Below are 26954 nucleotides of genomic sequence, written 5' to 3' on the forward strand. Positions count from 1 at the left end.
CTGCCCCAAGACTTATGAGACATCTTGCAATAAAAAGGAAAACAACACTAACAAATAATCTGAATTCAAATAAATGCAATTAGTAGTATTCACTCCAGAATATGAATAACAAAATATATTTCTTTATCTCAATATAGGAAAATGGTAAATTACAGGAAGGGAATGATTCATTAACTGTCAGAAAATATTAGTCTATTTTGTTATATTTTGTTAGAAGGAATAAAGTTCTGTTTGTTACAGACAGAAGTTAGGAATTTACTGGATTTTTTAAAGGCATCAAAAATACTGTTTGTAAATAAATGTTTCTTTACCTCTTTTTCTGATCATGGAAAATATAAAATTTAGTCACAATGATCACATTTGCTGCCTTAGCAATAAAAAAGGCTGGCATTTCCAGAGCATACTTAAAAAAAAAGCATAAGGAGACAGATATTCAGTTATGTTCCTAAGCAATTTTCAAATGCTCCATTTCTAACCAACATCTAAGCTTGAATAATTGGAGATGCAGAGACTGGTGAAGGAGGATATAGGGACAGCCATCTCAGATGACATCAGGGGCACCTCAGCTAAGCTGTCTTCTTGAAAGATACATTATTCAGAATCACTGACTAATTTTAATTTTAGAGACTACTATCAAGATCCTGGGGAATGACTATGATGAACTCAATGAACAGAGAATAATTATTATGTAGGCTAGTCAATGATGTGGCAGTATAGATATAATCAATTAGGTAAAGAGAAAATGAATTCTGTTCTAAGCATTATGTTAAATTATTGGGATACAAAAAGAAGTTCAAAACAGTTCCTGCCCTCAAAGACCTTATTATTCAATGGGAAAAACAAAATGCAAACAAACCTATACAAAGCAAATTATATAAAGGATAAATAGGAAATAATAGAGAAGACTCTAGAATTAGGACATTTTGGAAAAGACCTCCCATAAAAGATGGAATTTTAATTCAGATTAAACCACTAGAATATTGCTTCTACAATGAGGAGTAAAATCAGGAAAATTCTATTCTTACTTTTCATTTTGTAGGAAAGACTGAGAGCTAAACTAGCCAAGGAGTATTCAATGACTTGTCCTGACTCATTCAAGTAGTATAAGTTGTAGAATTTGAACTTTAAAGTTAATTTCCTTTTCATTACCTGCAAATATTTTATTATTCAATCAAAATATTGTTTGTTTATTATTGGCATATGTATTAGGTGAATAGCATTTTCTTATCCAAGAAAGGTACATTTGTAAAGTTGAAAATATAGATTCAAAAATATAGATTGATGTGAAGACCATGTTAGCACCCAGGATACTTTAGAATCAGCCAGAGTGAGTGGTCTTTAGCAGTAGAAGTGAATGGGATGGACGTGTAGGATCCTTGAAATCTCACCTCTTTGTCTCCTGCCCAGAGTAAGTCTGGCTAGTCTCACTCCACCTCCTAGTCCCTCCCATAATTCTCTGTATACACCAAACAAATAGGCTAGCACAGGATAGTGGGAAGGGCCATTTTGCAAGCATATTCTTATAGAGTATTGTCCAATCGATAATTAGCCTCAAGTCTTGATTGTCTGACCTCAGTGCATTGACTCAAGAGTTTCAGCCCTTTACAGATAGCAGGATATGTAGTTAGATAAATAGCTAATTAATTAGAGAGACAGACAGACAGACATCCATGGAAAGAGAGTAGCCTGGAATGGGATAAATGCTCCCTCCCTTCCCCAGCCTGAAAATCTTCAGTCTTGAACAGTATTCAACCATTCCTTATTGTATACATATATCAATATACCTCATCATAATAGCAAAACAAATCTCATCGATTACATTTACTGATATACACATATAGCCTATATCTATCGATATGTACATATATTCATACATATATATGCAATATATATCTTTATCTGTCTATCTCTTTAATATTTTATTTGTGTGTCAACCAATAAATTTTAGCTAGATAAGTTCCCTGAATATTAATAGTATTCCTTTTCTTTGACTTTCAAACCCAAACAAGACAAAAAGAAAGATGGTTCCAATCACCACTCCTATCTAGTAATGTTTTAGATTTCACTGAGATGTCTTAGGTGAATGGATAACTACTACCAGAAGGCCTCCTACAATTGAGATCTGGTTTCTTCTTTAAGGTAGTCAATATTCAACAAACTTATTTATTAATAAGCTACTATGTGCTATTAAACATTATGTTCAAGACACTGTGCTAAGCCTGAAGGATATAAATTTGAAGAAGTAGGACAGTTGCTGCCCTCAAAAAATTTACAATCTATTGGGAAAAGACACTATATAAATGGAATGAGAAAGTGGGGTATGAGGAGAAATTATTCAGCAAGGGTACAGTAGAATTCAATCCAAGGATAAGAAGCTGCTCGAAAAAGAAGAGAAAAATAAACTTAGAGCCTTCTCTAAAGGAAAGGGGAGGAAATTTTTGGGTAGTGAAAGTTACAAACCTGATACAATTACAGGATTATGAGTTACCTGATGACCAGATTTCTTGGGGGCATGATAGAGTCCAGTCCAAGCAGTATAAGGTAGTGGACAGGGGGAGGGGGGTTGGTTGGTATTTAATTAAAAAATAACTTCTTAGCATATTATAAGTGGAATTCTGACAATGCTGACTTTTTAACATCAAGAAATTCATCCTTGTTTATATCTCCTTTTCTTGACATATCTAGGTTGCGTGAGTTTCTTCCAGTGTACGGGATAATGCTACATGTCTTCTAATCTTAGACTACTTTGATCCTTAGACTATACTAAAACCTTTATAGTCTGTTGCCTATTTCCCTAGATCACTTAACATTACCAGCATACTACTTAAGTCCAGAATGTCTCTCAGCATGACCAATCTATTTCTTTTTTCAGTCACACAACAACCTGATAATATCATTTATATTAATTTTTCCTTCATAAATCTATAGCAACTTATTTGTACTTTTTTTCTTTCTATTTATGAAAAAGGAAAACAGAGGTATAAATGTAACACAAAGTATGGAGGTATTTAATTGAATAATTTAAATGAAATTCATATATTTCTGTATGCAAATATTTGAACTGGGAAGGAATGGAAGAACAAAATGGAATTATACATCTTTAAAAGCCAGGCAAAGTACTTTACACACATGACCTCATTTGATCTTCCCAAACACATGAGATAGGTTTTGTTGTTATTCCCATTTTACAGGTGAGTAAAGAGAGTCTTAAGAATCAACAAATATGAACATTTCATTATACAAAGAAAATAAAAAGAGAATTGTATTGGAAGTTGTGAGCTTATATTATGCATTTTGTTAGATAAACATAATGTCAGAGTGGGGTATCTTTGGTCAGAGAAAAAAAAAATGTCTCTGAGAAATCTTAGGAGGGAAAAAAGTGTCCCAAGAGAGGTAATAATCTGGAATAAGATGGCACTTGAGCTGTGTCCAAATGTAAAACAGAATTAGGGTCTTCTGGCTTCAAGCTCATTGTCCCCTCCAGATTTGCATCCAGTACAGTTTATCGACTTTGTTGTGGTATGACCACATAAGAGATTTGAAGGGTAATTCTAAATAATCTGCCAAAAAAAAAAAAAAAACTATGCTAAACCATAACTTTGTTATTAATCCAAAAAAAACTGATCAGCTAGTGAGAGAGATAGATCAAATTTAGGAATCCATGGACAAATTGTCTAAGTGAGCTTCATTAGAAATGATAATGGAAGGGCAGCTAAGTGGCATAGAGGATAGAGCACCAGCCCTGAAGTCAGGAGGACCTGAGTTCAAATCTGCTGTCAGACTCTTAACACTTCCTAGCAGTATGATCCTGGGCAAGTCACTTAACCCCAATTGCCTCAGGGAAAAAATAAAAAAAGTAATGATCAAGGAGGATTAATTTAAAATAATAAAATAGAAAAACCCAGAGTAATAGCACTATGAAATCCATTTGTGCCTCTGAATTGACAAATAAATGGAGTTTGCTTGTTCATATAAATTCATACTTTCATCACAAAAAAAAAAATGTTACATGGATTTTATTGGTGGCATTTGGGTTCACTTTTAAAAATATCCCTGGTTTAAGATGCTCACTTGTCTGGTCTTAGGGCAGTGCCTGCCATCATCAGACATTAAAGTCTGTTCTGTCTTCAGGCTTAAACTATCTCTCCATCCTTCATAGTCTCAGTGGATGTTTATATTGTCACTGAGCTTTCGACCTCAGATGTTCAATCATAGAGACATAAAAGGAGATCAATTGAGGATTCCTTCTGGATGGAGTTTTTAAACCTGATGGATGAGTGACATCTCAGAAGGCTCTATGGAGATCCTAGTGCCAAGAGTGTTTTTTAGCCAAACTCCTGGTAGGAATGGAGGAAAAAGAAAAAGTGCAGAACCAAAATGAGAAAATGAGACAATAAAAGTTTCTTTTTTAAAAATTCTTTTTCTCTTATCTTATTTACATTCTTCCTGATAAATTCTATATTATCATTCTGTGACCTCTTATTCATTAGGGAATTGGATTTGGTCTGTTAGAGGAGAGAAGAAAGGAAATAGAGTCATGATGCCATTGGTGAAAGTATGACTACCTCTAACAAAACAGATGGACACTTTTTCTGCAATTTATAGACATAGAGAGTTGCTTAGGCAACTGAAAGATCATGATTTGTCAAGGGCCATATAATGAACATGTATTAGAAACAAAAGTTGAACCCAGATTTTCCTGTATTCCTGTATCCATCATGCCATTTTGCCTCTCATGTTCTATCCCTTTTAAAATCCATCAGTCCCACAGTTATGAAAATTTTCTTCCTAAGATTTATTCTTGAGTCTAACCATGTCACTCTTTTGCCCAAGAAACTTCTGTGGTTCACATTACTTTTAGGAAAAAATGGAAATTTCTCACTTCATTGTGTAAAGTCTTTCACAATATACTTCCACATAACTGTAGATTCCTTCTCATTAAACTGTTTCTAAAAAAGAAAACCTATTAGTTGTTTCCTGAAGTAATTTCCCTTCACTACATCTTTCCATGGATTAAGTGGTCATGTCTAGAATTCCCATTTCATCTGTACTTCAAAAGATTCATACCTTACCTTAAAGTTTATCTTCTAAGAGAAGCTTTTCCTGACTTTATCATTTATTAGTGCTTTTTCTGCCTTAAATTACTTTGTATTTATCTGTGAATGTTCTTATATTCTCTACTTCCCATATAGATTTGAAATCCTTGAAAGAAGAACAAACTTCAGTTTTGTCTTTATATCTCTAACATGTAACACAGGATTTCATTCATAATAAGTCCAACCCAGCCAACTAGTCACCAAAAGTCCTAGTCAACAAAGGGATCTTGCTATCTATCATATGGAATAATATATTTTCCTTTTCAACCAGTATTCTCATTATATTAAGGTTTGAATAATCCAATTAATATTTCTATTCCATATATACATACACACCTATATGTGTAGGTTTGAAGGGTAATTCCAAAAAATATGACAAAAATTATATATATATGCCTTGCCTAGGAATTCTAAATTTCCTATTGTCACAGGGATCTCTGGCAATCTGTTGAAGCCTATGGAATTCTTTCAGAATAATGGCTTAAAAATTAAATAAAAACACAGGATTACAAAGGAAACTGATGATGTTGAAATGCAATTATCAAATGGGGCAGTAAGGTGATAAGGTGATCCGGTCTAGAAACAAGAAGACCTAAGTTCATATTAAGCCTCAGATCCTCATTTATTATGCAACCATAGGAAATATGCTTAACACTTTTTGCCTCAATTTTCTCATTTGTAAAATGGTCTAGAAAAGGAAATGGCAAACCAGTCCAATAATTTTACAAAATAAAGCCCCAAAGAGATCACAAAGAGTCTAGGCATGACTGAAAAATAACTAAAAGAGTTTTTAAAAATTTAGGGGAAAAAAGTTTAAAGACTTTGGAACTAAATTAAAGCTCCATTTCTTTATAACCACTGCACATCCTTTATGTTTAACTGAATTTAAGCTCCTTGATACAATTTCACTTTTATCTTTGTACCCATAGTGCCTAGTACAGTGCTTCCTTCTTAATATGTATTTAAAAGATGCAGTTGATGGTTTATTGAATGGATTGACTCGCCCAAGATCATACATAAAGTGAGACAAAACAGATTACAATCTTATCTCAAACTCCATATTAAATAGACATGAAAGAGACTGGATAACATCTGAATGACATGGAACAGATCCAGACACCAATAGATTCAATCAGCCCCTGTTTCACATAATCTAGTGCAGTGATTCTCAAAGTATAGTCAATATAATCCTGGGGGGGGGGTCTCTGAAACCATAGGATCTACACATTTAAAGTTAGTTTGTATTTTATATATAGTATATACCTATAAAATAATCTACATAAAAACTTTTTGGATAGATCCTTAATAATATTAATAGTATGAAGATATTGAGAACAAAAGTTTGAGAACCACTGATCTAGGTTACCCATGATCATTATCATGGTACTTGAGGTCTGCTGAACAGTTAAGTTCATTTATAAAGACTCTAGTTTTCTTTTCTTACTTACTTTTAAAATAGGGCAAGCATTGCCCTCCTTAAAATACTATGAATTAGTCTACAATCTCAAAAGACTCATTCCTAGACTGAAGTTATTGAATACAGCTTAATTTCCCATAACCATGCCAAGATTATGTTCCAAAGGTGTCAATGACATAAAAGTATACTTTTTGAATGTCTTCTGTGTAGAAGTACAAAGGTGGCAGTGGCATAGAAGTAATATTCACTAATGCTCAGTCTTTTTTATGGCATTGTGTCCTTTTAAAGTGTGATGAAGTCCTATTGGGCCCTTTATCGGAATCATGTTATTTTAATAATTGAAGAAAATAGTAAATTTTGGTTAGTGATTAATAAAAATGAAGATATATATTTCCTTCCAAATTTATAGGTCTCCTGAAATCAGTTTCCTTATCTATAAAATTATTTGGAGAAGGAAATGGCAAATTAATTTAGTATCTTTGAAAAGAAAACTCCAAATAGGATCATGAAGAGTCTAAAATATTGTTAGTTTCCACCTTTTCTAGGATAACACCTGAAAACATCTGGTACCAGGTTTACAGACTTTATTACTCCAGGGGTTACTGTTTAGTGTTCAACATGAGAGAAAGGACTGGTTGACAAAGCACTAATTTGTATGGGATCCATCAGTGATCCAGAACCATTCTGCAAGCAGCTATGTATCCTGTCCCTTATGACCAGTTATTTGTGGTTGATGCTATGCCCCAAAATTTTGAAAGAAGGCCTTTCAGAGATCAAAGATACACAAAATCTATTAATCCAGGACTTCTTAAGTTTTTTTCCACTCACAACCCCTTTTTTCCTGAGAAATTTTTATATTACCCTGGATATATATGCATCTAAAATAAATGCACAAATCAAATATTTATTAATAATAAATCACAATTTTGTGAGCCCCACATTCAGTCACATGATCCCATATGGGATTTCAATTCACAGTTTAAGAAGCTTTGTTTATAACCAATAAATTAACAAACATGATTAAGGGTCCCCTATGTATCTTGCAATGTACTAAGCAGTGTGGATACAAAGGGGATAAAAATGAAGTGGACTTTAGTCTAGCTCTGAGGGACATCATATGCATATATAATGAGAAGGTGACATATGCATAAGGGATGAGTCACTCACAACTGAAGACATCAATAAAAAACATTCTATAAAACCCTTTAGGAAGCTGAGGGGAGAAAAGTAGTCTTAGTCTGCCCCCACATTTGTGCTCTTTTCTATTGTCCATTTTGTTCCTTCCACACTTGAACCTAGGCATGAGATCAGGGAGAATGGTTGGACCAACATTCTTCGACTAGAAATAGAAGTGCTTGAGTAGGTATTAAGTTAAGCCTAATTTCTACCTGCAGTTTGGTTTCCTTTAATCCAAAGCACTTGCTTCTTTGATTTAACCTTGAAGTAAATTTGTTTTTAGCTATTTATAGTCAACTGGTAGGAAACCTACCTGTCTTACTTGAAACATTTTTTTCTCTCAATCTCTCCCTAGCAGAGGAACTCAATTATGTATTCAAATTAACAAAGCAACTCTATGAAATAAGTAAAATGCACGATTATTCCCATTTCACAGTTGAAAAAAATAATAGTCAGAAAGTTTAAGGAACACCAAGGTAATTCATAGCAGCATACATTTAAACGGGGGTCCCTTTCCACACAGTTGGGTGAGTGGACTTCCTGACTCGAAGTCCCTTCATATATTAATCAATGTATTTGAGTCCTTTTTATTGTTGAAGCCAGATGGCCACCAGCATCCTGTAGTTATGGGTATTCAATCCAATTTTAGTGGGCTGGCTGTGACTCACTCCCCTGCCCTTTTTCATCTAAATGATGTCTATCTTTCTGCTCCCCCTTGTAGCATGGGGAGGTGGTAAATTCTGTCAATTATACAGTCACTAAGAAGAAAATGCTGTGTGTGTGTGTGTGTGTGTGTGTGTGTGTGTGTGTGTGTGTGTTTCCAGAAGCAGCTGGGAATGTCTCTTTGCCCGATATTTATAAATAGTACAGACAAATAAGCCTTATCTCTGCCCCCCTCTGAAATTTCTCCAGGGTGGATCCAGTTTTATCTAAATTGTTTGGACAGAACAGTACAGCATATATAATCCTTACTGAGAAAGAGATAAGCATTTCTTCATGGCACTCAAAATAAAAATAACCAACAAGCAAATGGTATGAGGATGAGTCTAATTAATTTACTTCCCTGCCTAATTAGTAGATGCAGGATAAATGTATTTGCTTAGCTCCATAATTATAATAGTACTTAGTGGGGCACATGGGCATTCTAGATCATCAAAAATCCCCCCACCTTCTGCTGAGGTTAAATAATTAATCCTAAACACCCCTGTGTGATATTATTATATAAGGAAAAGAAACGAAGTGTTGTGAGCAGTTGAAGATGCACAATAAGATTCAAAGGGCTCTCTCATAACATTTAACAATAACAACTCTCAGATCTCTGTTCTGAGGGCCTGCTAGTCTTGGGGATATGAAGCTCTGGTATTTAAAAGGTCTGACTAACCCTTTCCAGTTCCAAATGGGGTTGTCTAGGTAGTTAAGAAAACTTCAAAGATTCCACCTTCCCATTTAAGCCCACATTTATCTCTTTAAATGTTAGGGAGTCACTTGTCTGTCTGCCATTTCTTTAGACCAGAGGTTCTTAAAAACTGAGGGTCCCACATGTCTCTAAGAGGTATGCAGAAAGATTTTAACCACGACCTTTGAAGGGGGCATAAAATGATTATCTTTTGCTTTCAGTAAAACCTCTTACTGAAAATTTTGGCATTCTCTTAAAATTATTTTTTTTAAAAATGGTAATTTGATAAGAGAAACCATAAAATTTTATTGGGACTACCAAAAGAGTCTGTGAAAACAACAGCAACAAAAAAACAAAGACTGTTTAAAAAAAAAACAAAACAAAAAAACAAACAAAAAAAACCAAACAAAACAAAAAAACAGCAACAACAAACAGTTTTCTCTTGGGGAACCTAAATATCACACAGATTTTAAAGATTTCTAAAATTCCTACAAGGATAAAATATTGTTGCTTTCATGACAAAACAATCTCTCATAATTATCAGTAATGACAATTCTTTAAAAATGCTTAGGCGTTAGTTGTATAATGGAAGAAACCCTTGGTCTGAAAAGCTGTGTTTAATTCTAGGCAGAATTTAGCAAGTGTGCTACCCAGAGAAATACATAATCTATGAATTGGAAAAGTTTTTAGAGGCCAAATAATCCAATCAATGCTTTACTGAAAATTCCCACTACAACATCACCATCAAGACTTTTTAGGTAATATCTGTTGGTTTTTGTAATTTTCCCTTTGCTTGTGCTTTTTGTTTATTTTGTTTTGCAAATGCTTTTCTATTTTCAATATTTCTAATGATTAAGGGAATTAACATACATAATAGATACTTAAGAAATTTTGAATTTCCTTTCTAATTGATTGATTCTAATTTCTAATTGATGAATTAGAACATTGTTCTTCACATCTAGACAACCTTTGCTTCTCTACAATTCAAACTTATTCCCTTGGTTCTACTCATGAATCTGAGAAGAAAAAGTCTAATTTCTGGTCTACTTAATTCAATACATGAAGACAACTATTGTATCTACCCTAACTCTATTTTTTTTTTCTCTAGATGAAATCCTTATGTGGAATGGACTCTAGGTCTTTTCCTTCCTAGTTGCTCTCTTCTAAGATAGTCGCTATCTTATTTCCAAATTATATATCTCGATTTGAATTGTATAGTTGGATTCCTAAATTGTATATTTGCAAATGGGAGGGGCCTTAGAATAACAGAATCCAAATAACTTGAACTGAAAAAAATTTTCCCTGTATCACAGAGGCTCTTAACCTTTGTTATTACTATGTCAGTCTTGAGAAACCCACAGAACCTTTCTGAGGATAATGTTTTTATTTGTATTTATTTCACAGAATTACAAAGAACATAAATCCTATTGAATTACAGGTTTATATATATGTATACATATACATATATATACACACATATATACATACATATATATATATATATATATATATACACACACACATACACACAGATATAAACACACCTTCATATATCTGCACATTCAAATATTTGTGTGCAGATAAAATTATATGTTGATATGCACCTATACATATGTTATAGTATACATGCATGCATTACATTCATAAATATTTGCATATATAGGTATTTTTCACCTGGATTTGTGTTTTTATGCATGTCTTTACATACATATAATGTATATCTATATGTATATGCATACAAGTTCACAGACCTCAGGTTAAGAATCCTCTTTTTTTCATTTATGGGACAAGTTTTCAGCAGCATTTTCTATTTCTGAATATTTTTAATATGATAACCAACACAGTGCCTGACACATAATAGATACTTAAGTAATTTTATTGATGGATTAGAACAAGCCCAGGTTAAGGACTTTTCTTCTTGTTCTTCTTCTTGTATTATTTGTTTTTGTTCTTCTTTTTCTTCTTCTCTTCCTCCTTCTTTTCATTCTCCTTCTTCTCTTTCTCTTTCTTTGCTACCACTTCCCTCCCTCCCTCCCTTTCTCCTCCCTCCTTCCTTTCCTCTTTTCCTCTCTCTCTCTCCCTCTCTCTCTCTCTCTCTCTCTCTCTCTCTCTCTCTCTCTCTCTCTCTCTCTCTCTCTCCTGTCTCTCTCTCTCTCTCTCTCTCTCTCTCTCTCTCTCTCTCTCTCTCTCTCTCTCTCTCTCTCTCTCCTGTCTCTCTCTCTCTCTCTCTCTCTCTCTCTCTCTCTCTCTCTCTCTCTCTCTCTCTCTCTCTCATCTCTATCTCTCAAATGACTTTTGTTGTTAAGCAATAAAATTTATTTTCGGAAATGATACAATTATTCTCCCTCAAAACATAATGGCAAATAGTTTTATTCCTCAAAGTTTTCAATTTCTGAAATAAGTTAAGAAGTAAAAAAAAAAAAAAAAAAAGGTATGTCTATAACTTATAATACATGCAATCTCCTGGTTTAGTAGTTCATCATTTAAAGGATAATTAAAAGACATGTACTTTACTTGAACTAAGCCAGTATCAACATTGGACATTGCTTTTACTTAAGTCCTCTTACTACCTTGTCATAATAATATTTCTCTTCACACTGTGCATATTGTTCTTAACATTCCTCAGGCATTGGATTCATGGTTTTCAAGCATTTTTTTCCTGTTACAAATAATGTAATTACATAATGTTGTTGTTGTTTTTGGTTTAGTTATATTATTTGAAAGTCAATAAAATATTTGAATAAGAACCCATAGTGGAATCACTAGGCTAAAAGGGGTGATGCATTTTGTAACTTTTATTTAATCAATCCAGAATGTTTAAAAAATCTAGATGGGCCAAATCATGACTTCATTACATATATAAATGATGTGTATATTTTCCCATGGTGCTGTTAACCCTGGGGTTTCCTATTTTGACTGTCTTATCAACTTTTAATGATGAGAAGTGATATTTCAGAAATATTTTATTTTGAAATATTTTAATTACCAATACCCTTTTCAGATGGTTGTTGATCTTTTAAAAATATTCTGTTAATATTCTTTGAGTGCATATCATTCAAGAATTGTTACTACAGTATTCATTTCTGTCAGTGCCCTGTATTTTGGGAATCAGACTTGATTTTATTCATGAAAATGTATTTAAAAAATTAGGTGGCTAAAATAGTCTATCTCGTACCTCATAATATTCTCTGGGTCATGTTTGATTACAAGTTCATCCCCTGAACATCACGCTATCCTCTATTTTCTATGATTTGAATTTTTACATTTAATTTATAAAATCCAAATAATTTACTTATTTTGACATTTTGGAGGTGAGTGGTATAAATGCTGCTCTAATTCTATTTTTCCACTAAATTACTCTTTAATTTTTCTCATGCCTCTTTTTGAAAAAATAATTCCCCCTATCCCTAAATTGTGTTCTTGGTCTTATCAAATTATTTTACCATATGTCTTAATTTTAGAAACTTGGTGATTTTTTTCCATTTTTTATCCTGTGCCAGAGAGAAGGAATAATTAATGTTTCTTAGTATATAAATTGATATCTAGTAATGCCCCAAATCCATCTTTCCTATTTTACATTATTTTTCTTATTCCAAGAAAATTGTTTTGTAGTTGTATTGATAATAAATCTTATGTATGCTTTGCTAAATTTATTCCTAGATATTTGTTATTTGAAGTAATATTTATTTAACTGTCACTTTCTTATTTTCTTAGTAATAGAGAGACATATTAGTGACTTTGTAGAACTTTATTTTATTTGCTTACTACTTTAGTGAAGCTCCTTTTAATATATATATTTTCTGGTTTTATAGGTTTTATTTTAGCAAAGAATCATTTTTTCTGTTCCTCCAAAAATGAATGGAATTTGTTTTTCTATTCTTTACTCATTCTTACTCACTGACTGATTTTCTTTCTGTCTTAGCACCATAAATAATATTTCTACTACTATATTAAAATAATCTTCAAAGTGGCTTAAATTTTGAAGTTATTGTTATTGTGAAAACTGTGCTACTTAATTAACAATAATACTAGATATTTATTTTTAGGTGGTTTCTATTGATCATTCTAAGGAAAGATCCATTTGTTATGATGTATTTTCTTAGTTATTTTTAACATGAGTATATTTTTGTTCTTGTAAAATTAAGGTATTTTATGCATTTCCTGATATAATTGCATTATTTTGTTATTAATATGATGCTTATGGAGTTGTTTTCCTAATGCCAATATTTTGTATTACTAATATAAATGTAATTTATCACAATTAATAATTTATATATCATGATATATTTACTGATATTTATTAAATTAATATTTTTGCTAAAAGTAATTACATTATTTATTCTTTGCTTTATCTTCTTTTCCATTGGCAATCAGCATCATGCTTGTCTTGCAATAAGTTTCTTTTCTTTTCTTTTCTTTTTTGAAGATAATAAATGAGGAGTCTTTATTTAAAAATCTTCAGCCTTTTAGGAAAAAGCTTATTTTTTTCTTCTGACAATGCATATTACATGTCTTGATGAATAACTGGTTTTTCCATCACCTTAAGCTTCCAATATATCCCTTCCTCGGTCCTATGTGTTTTATATCTTTATATTTTATACTTTAAAGGTTTTTATTTTCAAAATATATGCATAGTTTTTAACATTCACTCTTGCAAAACATTGTTTCAATTTTTTTCTCCCTCCCTTTCTCCTGTCACTCCCCGAGATGATAAATAATTAAATATATGTTAAAATATGCAATTCTTTTATATGTTTCCACAATGATCTTGCTGTACAAGAAAAACCAGATCAAAAAGAAAAAAAATGAGAAAGAAAACAAAAAGCAAGCAAATAACAAAAAAAAAAGTGAAAATACCTAGTTGTGATCCACTCTTGGTCTTTACAGTCCTCTCTCTCAGTGAAGATGGCTCTCTCCATCACAAGACCATTGGAACTAGCCTGAATCATCTCATTGCTGAAAAGAGTCACATCCATCAGAATTGACCATCACAAATTCTTGTTATTGCTATATATAATGTTATTTTGGTTCTACTCACTTTATTTAGCATGAGAACATGTAAGTCACCCCAGGCCTTTCTGAAATCATCTTGCTGACTGTTTCTTATAGAGCAATAATATTCCATAATATTCACATACCACAACCTATTCAGAAATTCCTTAATTGATGGGCAGCCTCTTAGTTTCCAACTCCTTGCCAGTACAAAAAGGGCTGTTATAAGCATTTTTGTACATGTAGGTCATTTTCTCTTTTTTATTATCTATTTGGATACAGAAACAGTAGAGACATTTTGAGATTAAGGGTTATGTATAGTTTGATAGTCCCTTGTGTATAGTACCATATTGCTCTCCAGAATGATTGGATCTGTTTACAATTCTATCAACAAAGTATTAGTGTCCCATTTTCCCACACCCACTCCTATGTTCAAAAATATTTTTATTGTAATTTTAGCTAATCTGAGAAATGTGTATTGCTACTTCAAAATTGTTTAAATTGCATTTCTCTGATCAATAGTGATTCAGAGCATTTTTGTATGACTAGAATTAGGTTTAACTTGTTTTTTTATTGAAGCTTTTTATTTTTAAAACATATGCAAGGATAATTTTTCAACATTGACCCTTGACATCCAATTTCTCCCCTCCTTCTGCCCATCTCCTCCCCAGATGTCAAATAATCCAATATATTATAAACATGGAAAAATATATATAAATCCAATATAGGCATACATATTTATATAATTATTTTGGTGCACAAGAAAAATCAGATCAAAAAGTAAAACAAAATGAGAAAGAAAATAAAATTCAAGCAAACCATAACAATAAACCATTAATCATCATATTATCTTGCTGTTGCTTTGTGCAATAATGTCCTGGTTCTGCACATTTCACTAAGCAACCGTTCATATAAGTCTTTCCAGGTTTCTCTGAAATCATCCTGCTGATCATTTCTAATAAAAACAATAATATCCATAACATTTATACACCATAACTTATTCATCCATCCTGCAATTGATGGGTATCCACTCAATTTCAAGTCTTGCCACTATATAAAGGGCTGCCAGAAACATTATGCACATGCAGGTTCCTTTCCCTCCTTTAAGGTCTTTTTGGGATATAAACCCAAGAGAACATTGCTGGATCAAAGGTCATGCACAGTTTAATAAACCTTTGAGCATAGTTCTAAATTGCTCTCCACAATGGTTGGATCAGTTCACAATTCCACCAACAATATATTAATGTCCTAGTTTTTTCACATCCCCCTTTTATCTTTTCCTGTCATCTTAGGCAATATGATAACTATATAGGATTACCTCAGAGTTCCCTTAATTTGCATTTCTCTTATCCCAATAGTGATTTACCTTTTCATATGACTAGAAATGGTTTTAATTTCTTCATCTGAAAAGTTTCTGGCTGGGGTTAAGTGACTTGCCCAAGGCCACACAGCTAGGAAGTGTTAATTGTCTGAGATCAGATTTGAACTCGGGTCCTCCTGAATTCAAGGCTGGTGCTCTATCTACTGCATCACCTAGCTGCCCCAGAATGGCTTGGATTCTTATAAATTTGAGTCAATTCTCTATATATTTTAGAAATGAGACCTTTATTAAAACCTTTGAATGTAAAGTGTTTTCCCAATCTATTGGTTCTTGTCTAATCTTCTGTGCATTAGTTTTGTTTGTACAAAAAGTTTTTAACTTCATATAATCAAAATTGTCTATTTTGTATTCAATAAAGAGTTCTAGTTCTAGTCCTTCCTTCTTCACAGATCTGAGAGTTAAATTATCCTATGTTTTTCCTAATTTCCTTATAATATCACTCTTTATATCTAAATATATATATATATATATATATTTTACTTTATCTTGGTATATGGTGTTGGTGTGGGTCAATACCTAATTTCTGCCTAATTTCTTGTCATTTTTGTTATATTAGCTCTGCCTACTCATGAGAATTTGATATTTTCCCAGTTCATTAGATCTGACTTTATTTGTGTGGAAATTGTTTTGTAGTTATGTTTATATATTGCATTGGCACATAAACACCCATATATTTTATATTATCAACAGTTATTTTAATTGGAATTTCTCTTTCTATCTCTTGTTGCTGGATTTTGTTAATGATGTATAAAAATGCTGATGATTTATGTGGATTTATTTTGTATCCTGCAACTTTGCTAAAGTTGTAAAATGTTTCTGGTAGTTTTGTATTTGATTCTCTAAATGTATCATCATATCATCTGCAAAGAATGATAAGTTGGTCTCATCCTTACCTACTCTAATTCCTTTAATCTCTTTTTCTTCTCTTATTGCCAAAGCTAATATTTCTAATACAATATGGAAGAGTAATCATGATAATGGGCAATTTTGCTTTACCCCTCATCTTACTGAGAATGATTTGTCCCCATTACATATGATACTTGCTGATGGTTTTAAATATGTTCTACTGATAATTTTTAGGAAAATTCCATTTATTCCTATACTTTCTAGTGTTCTTAATAGGAATATATGTTAGGCTTTATCAAATGCTTTTTCTAAATCTATTGAGATAATCATATGATTTTTGTTATTTTGGTTATTGATGTAGTCATTTATGCTATTAGTATTCCTAATATTCAACCAGCCCTGTATTCCTGGTATAAATCCTACTTTGTCATTGGGTATTATCCTGGGGATGATTTTCTGTAATCTCTTTGCTAATATTTGATTTAAGATTTTTGCATCAATATTCATTAGGAAAATTGGTCTATAATTTTTCTTTCTCTGTTTTCACCTTATCTGGTTTAGGTATAAGTGCCATATTTGTGTCATAAAAGGAATTTAGTAGGACTCCTTCTGTCCCTATTTTTTCAAATAATTTGCACAATATTGAAATTAAGTGTTCTTTAAATTTTTGGTAGATTTCACATGTAAATCCAACTGGGCAATTTATATTTTTGTAGGTATTCTTCCATTTCACTTTGTTTTTCAAATTTACTGACATAAAGTTGGGCAAAATAACATAATTGTTACCCTAATTTCCTCTTCATTGGTGGAAAGTTCTCACTTTTCAATTTTGAGACTAATAATTTGATTTTATTCTTTCCTTTTTTAATCAAATTAACTAAAGATTCATCTATTTTGTTGGTTTTTAAATAAAACTAATTCTTAGTTTTATTTATTAATTCAATAGTTTTCTTACTTTCAATTTTATTAATATCTCCTTTATTTTCAGAATTTCAAATTTCTTATTTATTGGGTTTTTAAATTTTTTTTCTAGCTATTTTAGTTTTAAGCCCAATTAATTGATCTTCTCTTTCTCTATTTTATGCAAGTAAGCATCTAGAGATACAAAATTTCTTCTTATTACTGCTTTAACTGCATCCCACAAATTTTGGTGTGTAGTCTCATTACTGTCATTACCTTGATGTGGGTTATAGCCCCTTTAAGATTCCTTTCTGATTCCAACCCCCATGGCTGAGCTTTGACGCACAAATCCTGGTCAAAAGCACCCTTTTGAATTCCAATGGGAGATATCCCGGGCTCTCCCAGTCCCCATCAGATTTGAGACAACTTGGGCTGTTCCAGCCCCCATTCTAATGATCTGCTCAGGTTTCCCAACCCCCACCCCAAGCACAAACAGCTTCCTCCTTATCTAAAAAAACATTGAATTCTATTCAAATTCTAACCCTGGCTGAAGCTCAAGCCAGAGACCAACCTGGGACTCCATCCATGAGCCCCTTCAGATTACCAAAAGCCCCCCTATTACAAAAGGGGCAAAACTGGAGTCCACTCTTTGCAGAGATCCCAAACATGGCATCCCTATACCTGCCATGTCAAAGGTTTCTGCCCACCAGGCCTGTAGCTCCAGTGCACTCATCTTTGCCCTCAACTTTACTAACTAAACTTTACTTCCAAACCCCACAATAAACCTCTTTTGTCAATCTAGGTTTTCGGGTCTGTAAATTTCTTTGCAGAGGACTCTTGCACCACTATTAGACCTCATTTAACTCTGTATCCTTGTGCTGAATCCAAAGGAGTTGCAGGAGAGCTCTATTTGACTCCCTGTATCCCGAACCTTCCACTAGACCTCAATTAAACCTAATTTCATTTAGATAATCCTTATCTAGTTCTCATCATTTGATTCCCTGACCAGAAACTCTGAAAACTAGACATAATTTGGCTACCAAATGGAACCCTAACCTTTTCAGGGCTCTCAGAAACAATCTGGGTTTTCAGCTGTTCTTGCGGTATTCTTCCAGGAAGAATAGCTGCATTCCTCCTTTCATCTCACCTGTTTCTAAAACATAGTGGGCACCCAGACCGGGTCTGGGCTGCAGGCAAAATTCTCCCATGGAGACTACTTGTATTTCAGGCAAAAAGTCCTCTTTTTGTCACACTCTATTTTTAGGGATAGCAGGACCAGGAAATCTGGAACTCTGGATGAGAAAACAGCTCTCATGAGAAAGTGTCTCTTTTTCACTACCAGGAAACACGTGGCCAACCCCACCCCTCTTGGGAATCCTAGGACACCACTCTCTTTGATCTGTTCTGGGGAGAAACATAAGCAATCTGTGTTTGAGCCCTTCTTCCACTCCCATTCCCACCAGGCTGTAGCTATGAGGAGAAAGGTCACTAGATTGAGGTAAGTTTGGAGATATGTCTCTACCCAGCTGCTACTCTTTGGACAGAGGTATGAGCTACTGCACTCTCAAGTTCCTGCATGAGCCCTCCACATCCGGGAAGATAGCATCTCTTTCTCCCCCCATCCTCTCTCTTCTCTCAGACCTCTCTCATGTGGCTTGGCAACCCGCCATTTAAATGCTCCCATCCTGTACCCTTCTTGGGATACTGTACAGTGGGGAAATTGGGGAACTCTATAAATCTTAATCATTAATCTTCTCAAATCTTTGAAAAATTTCCAATCGACTCTTAAAATGTTACTTTTCAGGCAATCTGGAGAAGCAAGCCACAACCCTCCTAGACCTTTTACCTGGCTCTTAAAGGAGCTGAGATTTTCAGCCCTCTCAGAGAGCAAGCTTGCCCCATACATTTTAAAATGGGACTCAGGTTTCCCTGATTTGGTCATCCTTCATTAGAATTGTAGCAGCCTCAAATTTACACTTTTCCATGCTCGTGAGCTGTCTACAAAGACAGGGAATTTCAAACTGCCCACTTTTTTCCTTAGCCTCAGGACACTTACCTGCTCAAGGAGAGATAAGCCTAGATATCTACCGTGTCTCTTAGTCTCACTTTCCTACTTAACTTTACAAGTGAGAAAAATAACTCTTGTGGTGTAATTTTCTCAGTCCAGGACCTTTTGCTCTTAGCACACTTTCCTATTTTTCTGGATTTGCATTCTATATCCCCTGCCAACAATTAAAAGTTTCTTTCCTAATCTCTAACCCTGGCCATGTTGCAGCTTCAAGAAAGACCTTTGAAATGAAGACTAAGGAATAAAATTCTGAATCAAAGGACAACCTTGGGGCTTGAGAATCAGAAAGGAATCTTAAAGGGCTATAACCCCCATCAATATTGGATAAAATTATTAATTATGTATATGGTTTGTTATTTTACCCATTTATTCTATAGAATTAAATTATCTCATTTTCAAATAATTTTAGTCTATTATACCATAACATTTTATTTCATGTAATGTGTATTGTATCATGATCTGAAAAAATACAGGTAGTATTTCTACCTTTCTGCATCTGATTTTGAGTTTTTATGCCCTAATACAAGGTCAGTTTTTGCACAGATTCCATGAATCACCAAGAAACCTTCTATCTCCAACTTTTCCCAAAGATCTATCTTATCTACCTCTTCTAAAATTCTATTTACTTCCTTAACTTCTTTTTTTTTTAAGTTTTGAGCATTTAAATTTATTTTCTTTATTAATTTTATAATTATACATATTTTACAGTATATATGCATGAGTAATTTTTTTATAACATTATCCCTTGTATTCATTTTTCCAGATTTTTTCCTCCCTCCCTCTACTCCCTCCCCTAGATGACAGGCAATCTCATACATTTTATATGTGTTACAGTATAACCTAGATATAATATATGTGTGTAAATCCAATTTTCTTGTTACACATTAAGTATTGGATTCCAAAGGTATAAGTAACCTGGGTACATAGACAATAGTGCTAATATTTTACATTCAATTCCCAGTGTTCCTATTCTGGGTGTAGTTGTTTCTGTCCATCGTTGGTCAGCTGGAAGAGTTGTATCTTCTTTATGTTGAAGATATCCACTTATATCAGAATACATCTTCATACAGTATTGTCGTTGAAGTGTATAGTGATCTTCTGGTTCTGCTCATTTCACTCAGCAACAGGTCATGCAAGTCTATCCAAACCTTTCTGAATTCATCCTGCTGGTCATTTCTTACAGAGCAATAATATTCCATAGCCTTCATATACCATAATTTACCCAACCATTCTCCAATTGATGGATATCCATTCATCTTCCAATTTCTAGCCACTATGAAAAGAGCTGCCACAAACATTTTGGCACATACAGGTCCCTTTCCCCTCTTTAGTATTTCTTTGGGATATAAGCCTAGTAGTAGCACTGCTGGATCAAATCTGCTGGGTCTATCACAGTTAGATAACTTTTTGGGCATAGTTCCAGATTTCTCTCCAGAATGGCGGGATTCTTTCACAACTCTACCAACAATGTATTAGTGTCCCAATTTTCCCACATCCCCTCCAACATTCATCATTATTTGTTCCTGTCATATTAGCCAATCTGACAGGTGTATAGTGGTATCTCAGAGTTGTCTTAATTTGCATTTCTCTGATCAGTAGTGATTTGGAACACTCATATGAGTGGATATATTTCAATTTCATTATCTGAGAATTGTCTGTTCATATCCTTTGATCATTTATCAATTGGAGAATGGTTTGATTTCTTATAAATTAGGATCAATTCTCTATATAGTTTGGAAATCAGACCTTTATCAGAACCTTTAACTGTAAAAATATTTTTCCAATTTGTTACTTCCCTTCTAATCTTGTTTGCATTAGTATTGTTTGTACAAAACTTTTTAGTTTAATGTAATCAAAATCTTCTATTTTGTGATCAATAATGATCTCTAATTCTTCTCTAATCATAAATTCCTTCCTCCTCCACAGGTCTGAGAGATAGACTATCCTCTGTTCCTATAATCTATTTATGATCTCATTCCTTATGCCTAAATCATGGACCCATTTTGATCTTATCTTTGTATATGGTGTTAAGTGTGGATCCATATCTAATTTCTGGCATACCAATTTCCAGTTTTCCCAACAGTTTTTTTTTAAATAATGAATTTTTATCCCAAATGTTGGTATCTTTGGGTTTATCAAACACTAGATTGCTATAGTTGTACAATATTTTGTCCTTTGTAGCTAATCTGTTCCACTGATTGACTGGTCTGTTTCTTAGCCAATACCAAATGGTTTTGGTGACTGCTGCTATATAATATAGCTTTAGATCAGGTATACCTAGACCACCTTCATCTGACTTGTTTTCATTAATTCCCTTGAAATTCTTGACCTTTTATTCTTCCACATGAACTTTGTTGCTATTTTTTTTCTAAGTCACTAAAATAGTTTCTTGGGAGTCTGATTGGTATAGCACTAAATAAATAGATTAGTTTGGGGTGTCTTGTCATCTTTATTATATTTGCTCAGCCTATCCATGAGCACTGGATGTATTTCCAATTATTTAAATCTGACTTTATTTTTGTGGCAAGTGTTTTGTAATTTTGCTCATATAATTCCTGACTTTTCTTTGGTAGATGGATTCCCAAATATTTTATACTCTCAACATTTGTTTAGAATGGAATTTCTCTTTGTATCTCTTGCTGTTGCATTTTGTTGGTGATGTATAAAAATGCTGAGAATTTATGTGGATTTATTTTGTATCCTGCAACTTTGATAAAGTTATGAATTTTTTCTAATAGCTTTTTATTAGAATCTCTGGGATTTTCTAAGTATAACATCATATCATCTGCAAAGAGTAACAGTTTGATTTCCTCATTACCCACTCTTATTCCTTTAATCGCTTTCTCGACTCTTATTGCTGAGGCTAACATTTCTAATACAATATTGAATAGTAATGGTGATAGTGGACAACCTTGTTTCACTCCTGATGTTACTGGGAAAGGTTCCAGTGTATCTCCATTGCAAATTATGCTTACTAATGGTTGTAAATATATGCTCCTGATTATTCTAAGGAATAGTCCATTTATTCCTATACTCTCAAGCATTTTTAGTAGGAATGGATGTTGGATTTTATCAAATGCTTTTTCTGCATCTATTGAGATGATAATATGGTTTTTATTAATTTGATTATTAATATGGTCAATTATACTAATAGTTTTCCTAATATTAAACCAGCCCTGCATTCCTGGTATAAATCCCACTTGGTCATAGTGTATTATCCTGGGGATGATTTTCTGAAGTCTATTTGCTAATTTCTTATTTAAGATTTTAGCATCAATATTCATTAAGGAAATTGGTCTATAGTTTTCTTTCTCAGTTTTTGATCTACCTGGTTTAGGTATCAGTACAATGTCTGTGTCATAGAAGGAATTTGGTAGGATTCCTTCAATCCCTATTTTTTCAAATAGTTTACATAGCATTGGAGTTAGTTGTTCTTTAAATATTTGGTAGAATTCACATGTAAATCCATCTGGTCCTGGGGATTTTTTCTTAGGAAGTTGGTTAATAGCTTGTTCTATTTCTTTTTCTGAGATGGGACTGTTTAGACTACTTACTTCTTCCTCTGTTAATCTGGGCAAGCTATATTTTTGAAGGTATTCTTCCATTTCATTTAAGTTATCGAATTTATTGGCATAAAGTTGAGCAAAGTAGCTCCTAACTATTGTTCTAATTTCCTCTTCATTAGTGGTGAGTTCACCCTTTTCATTTTCAAGACTAACAATTTGCTTTTTCTCTTTCCTTTTTTTAATCAGGTTTACTAAGGGTTTGTCTATTTTGTTGGTTTTTTTCATAGAACCAACTCTTAGTTTTATTAATTCAATAGTTTTTTTACTTTCAATTTTATTAATCTCACCTTTTACTTTTTGAATTTCAAGTTTTGTGTTTGTCTGGGGGTTTTTAATTTGTTCCTTTTCTAGCAATTTTAGTTGTAAGCCCAATTCGTTGGCCCTCTCTTTCTCTATTTTATGCAAGTAGGCCTGTAGAGATATAAAACTTCCCCTTATTACTGCTTTGGCTGTATCCCACACATTTTGGTATGATGTCTCATTATTGTCATTTTCTTGGGTGAAATTATTAATTATGTCTATGGTTTGCTGTTTTACCCAATCATTCTTTAGTATAAGATTATTCAGTTTCCAATTATTTTTTGGTCTATTTTCCCCTGGCTTTTTATTAAATATAATTTTGATTGCATTGTGGTCTGAAAAGGATGCATTTACTATTTCTGCCTTACTGCATTTGATTTTGAGGTTTTTATGCCCTAGTATATGATCAATTTTTGTATAGTTCCATGAACTGCTGAGAAGAAAGTATACTCCTTTCTGTCTCCATTTAACTTTCGCCAAAGATCTATCATATCAAACTTTTCTAGTATTCTATTTACCTCTTTGACTTCTTTCTTATTTATTTTGTGGTTTGATTTATCGAATTCAGAGAGTGCAAGGTTGAGATCTCCCACTATTATAGTTTTGCTATCTATTTCTTCTTGCAGCTCTCTTAATTTCTCTTTTAAGAATTTAGATGCTGCACCACTTGGTGCATATATGTTTAATATTGATACTGCTTCATTATTGATGCTTTAGCAGGATATAATGCCCTTCCTTATCTCTTTTAATTAGATCAATTTTTCTTTTTGCTTGATCTGAGATGAGGATGGCTACCCCTGCTTTTTTGGCTTTGCCTGAAGCATAGTAGATTCTGCTCCACCCTTTCACTTTTAGTTTGAATGTATCCCCCTGTTTCAGGTGTGTTTCCTGTAAATAACATATAGTAGGATTCTGACTTTTAATCCAGTCTGCTAACTGCTTCCTCTTTATGAGCCAGTTTGCCCCATTCACATTTATGGTTAGAAGGACTAATTCTATATTACTTGCCATCCTATTAACCCCTGCTTATGCTTTTCCCCTTTCCTTCCCTTTTACCTTCCTATCCAGTATTAAACTGGTAAACACCACTTGCTTTTCACAGCCCTCCCTTTTTAGTATTCCTCCCTCACCTTAAAGTTCCTCCCCTTATTTTACCCCTTTTCCTCATAATTTCTGTTTTCCCTTCCCCTTAGCTTACTCCTTCCCTCTCACTTTTCAATGAAGTGGAAGAAGTTTCACCATAAATCGAATATGTCTATTGATACACACTATGTTCATCTCCCTCCTTTCTTTCTCTCAGATATAATAGGTTACCTTTGCCTCTTCATGAGATGTAGTACCATAACTTTACACTTTTTTATGAAATAATTTCCTTTCCACCTCTAGTTTCTAAGACAAATTGTACATATGTTCTTTACATATTTTTTTTTTTTTTGCAGAAATATAGTTCTCAAGATTTCTTTTTACCTTTTTAGAAATCTCTTGAGTTCTGTATTTGAAGATCAAACATTTTATGTAGGTCTGGTTTTTTCATCATGAATAGATGGAATTCCTTTGTCTGATGGTTCTTGAACTTGGCCACTATATTTCTTGGCGTTTTGATTTTAGGGTCCCTTTCAGTAGGTGATCGATTATTTTTTTTCAATGTCTATTTTACCCTCTGTTTCCAAAACGTCTGGGCAGTTCTCTTTGATAATTTCCTTGAAAATTGTGTCCAAGCTCTTTTTTTCCTCACATTTTTCAGGGAGTCAGATTATTCTCAAATTGTCTCTCCTGGATCTGTTTTCCAGGTCTGTTTGTCTTTCTAATAAGGTACTTAACATTCTTTTCAATTGTTTCCTTTCTCTGGTTTTGCTTGACAACCTCTTGGTTTGTCCTTGAGTCATTCATTTCTACTTGTTCGAGTCTAATTTTCAATGATGTATTTTCTTCACTCACTTCTTTTTTATATCTTTTTGTAATTGTCCAATTGTGTTTTTAAGTGAGTTTTTTTCTTCTATGGAATTTTTTTCCATTTTATTTTTTAGAGAGCTGATTTCTCTATCCAGCTCATTAATCCTGTTTTCCTTGGAGTTATTTACCTTTTCCAGCTCACTAATCCTGTTTTCCTTGGAGTTGTTTATCTTTTCCAATTCACTAATCCTGTTTTCCTTGGAGTTGTTTGCCTTTTCTAATTCACTACTTTTATTTCTCAATGATTTGATCTCTTTATCCACTCTGGATAACTTCTCCAGGCTCTCTTTCCAAGCTTCCCTTTCCTTTTCCAATTTCTTTTCTAGCTCTCTTGTGAGAGCCTTTTTGATTTCCTCTATGAGATTCTTTTGTATTGAGGAGCAGCTCATATCCCCCTTAGGGGATTCCTCTGGGGACATTCTGTTTTTAGTCTCCTCAGTATTTGAAGTCTGCTCTCTCTCCATACAGAAGCTCTCAATGGTTAGAGCCCTTTTGAATTTTTTGTTCATTTTGTCAAGAGCAGAATCGAAGAAAACAAATTTACAAGAGAAACAATAGGTCTGTTTTGGGGGGGATGGGGCTGGATGGTGTTAATGGGCTTCCTCTACAGACTGGGGGTAGTGCAGCAGAGAGCCAGTAACAGGAAAGTGATGGCTGCACTGTGTCTGCTCTCTGAGGCTCTGAGACCTCCCTGAATCAGTCCAAATGGGGGTTGGAGGTGGCTGGTTCTGAGAGATGCTACCTTTCCAGGGTTTTATTCTTTACCTCCAGTGTTTATACCCTCTCTGCTGCTACTGTCTTGCTTCCAAGATGGAACATCCACACTGGGGTAAAAGCATTTTCACAGAAATGGGAGAGATTGTACCCCTCCCCCCTCTGGTCTGAGCTGTGTGAGCTTTCTGTCTCACTTTGGCTGCCTGCCCTCAGTCTGTGCCCAGTCTGTTCTACCCTCCCCCAAGCAAATACAGACCTTCTCTGGCGAATTTCAAGGATGTCTTCTCTTGGTGATTATTTGTGTGTTTCTTTTCTGGTCAAGCATTAACTCTGAGGCTTGTCATGAAGTAAGTCTTCAGAGAAAGTTCAGAGCTCAAGCAGCTGTCTGCCTCCACGCCGCCATCTTGGCCAGAAGTCCATCCCCTATTTTTTCAAATACTTTAAATAACATTGGGGCTAATTGTTCTTTAAATGTTTGGTAAAATTCACATGTAAATCTATCTGGTCCTGGGGATTTTTTCCTGGGGAGTTGATTAATAGCTTGTTCTATTTCTTTTTCTGAAATGGGACTATTTAAGCAATTTATCTCCTCCTCTGTTAATCTAGGAAGCCTATATTTTTGGAGAAAGTCATCCTTTTAACTTAAGTTATCAAATTTATTTGCATAAAGTTGGGCAAAGTAACTCCTTCTTATTTCTCTAATTTCCTCTTCATTGGTGGAAAGATCCCCCTTTTTATTTGTAAGACTAACAATTTGATTTTCCTCTTTCCTTTTTCTGATCAGATTTACCAAAGATTTATCAATTTTATTGCCTTTTTCATAAAAAACAACTCTTGGTTTTATTTATTAATTCAATATTTTTTTTACTTTCAATATTATTGATTTCTCCTTTTAATTTTACTATTTCAAGTTTAATTTTTGGTTGGGGGTTTTTAATTTGGTCTTTTTCTAGTTTTTTAAGTTGTAGGCCCAATTCGTTAATTATCTCTTTCTCTATTTTGTTCAAATAAGACTCTAAAGATATAAAAATTTCCCCTTATTACCACTTTAGCTGCATCCCACAGATTTTGGTATGATGTTTCTTCATTGTCATTATCTTGGGTGAAATTATTAATTGTTTCTATAATTTGCTGTTTCACCCAGTCATT

The sequence above is a fragment of the Sminthopsis crassicaudata genome, chromosome 2 (genome assembly GCF_048593235.1).
Source record: "Sminthopsis crassicaudata isolate SCR6 chromosome 2, ASM4859323v1, whole genome shotgun sequence".
NCBI classification, from domain to species: Eukaryota; Metazoa; Chordata; class Mammalia; order Dasyuromorphia; family Dasyuridae; genus Sminthopsis; species Sminthopsis crassicaudata.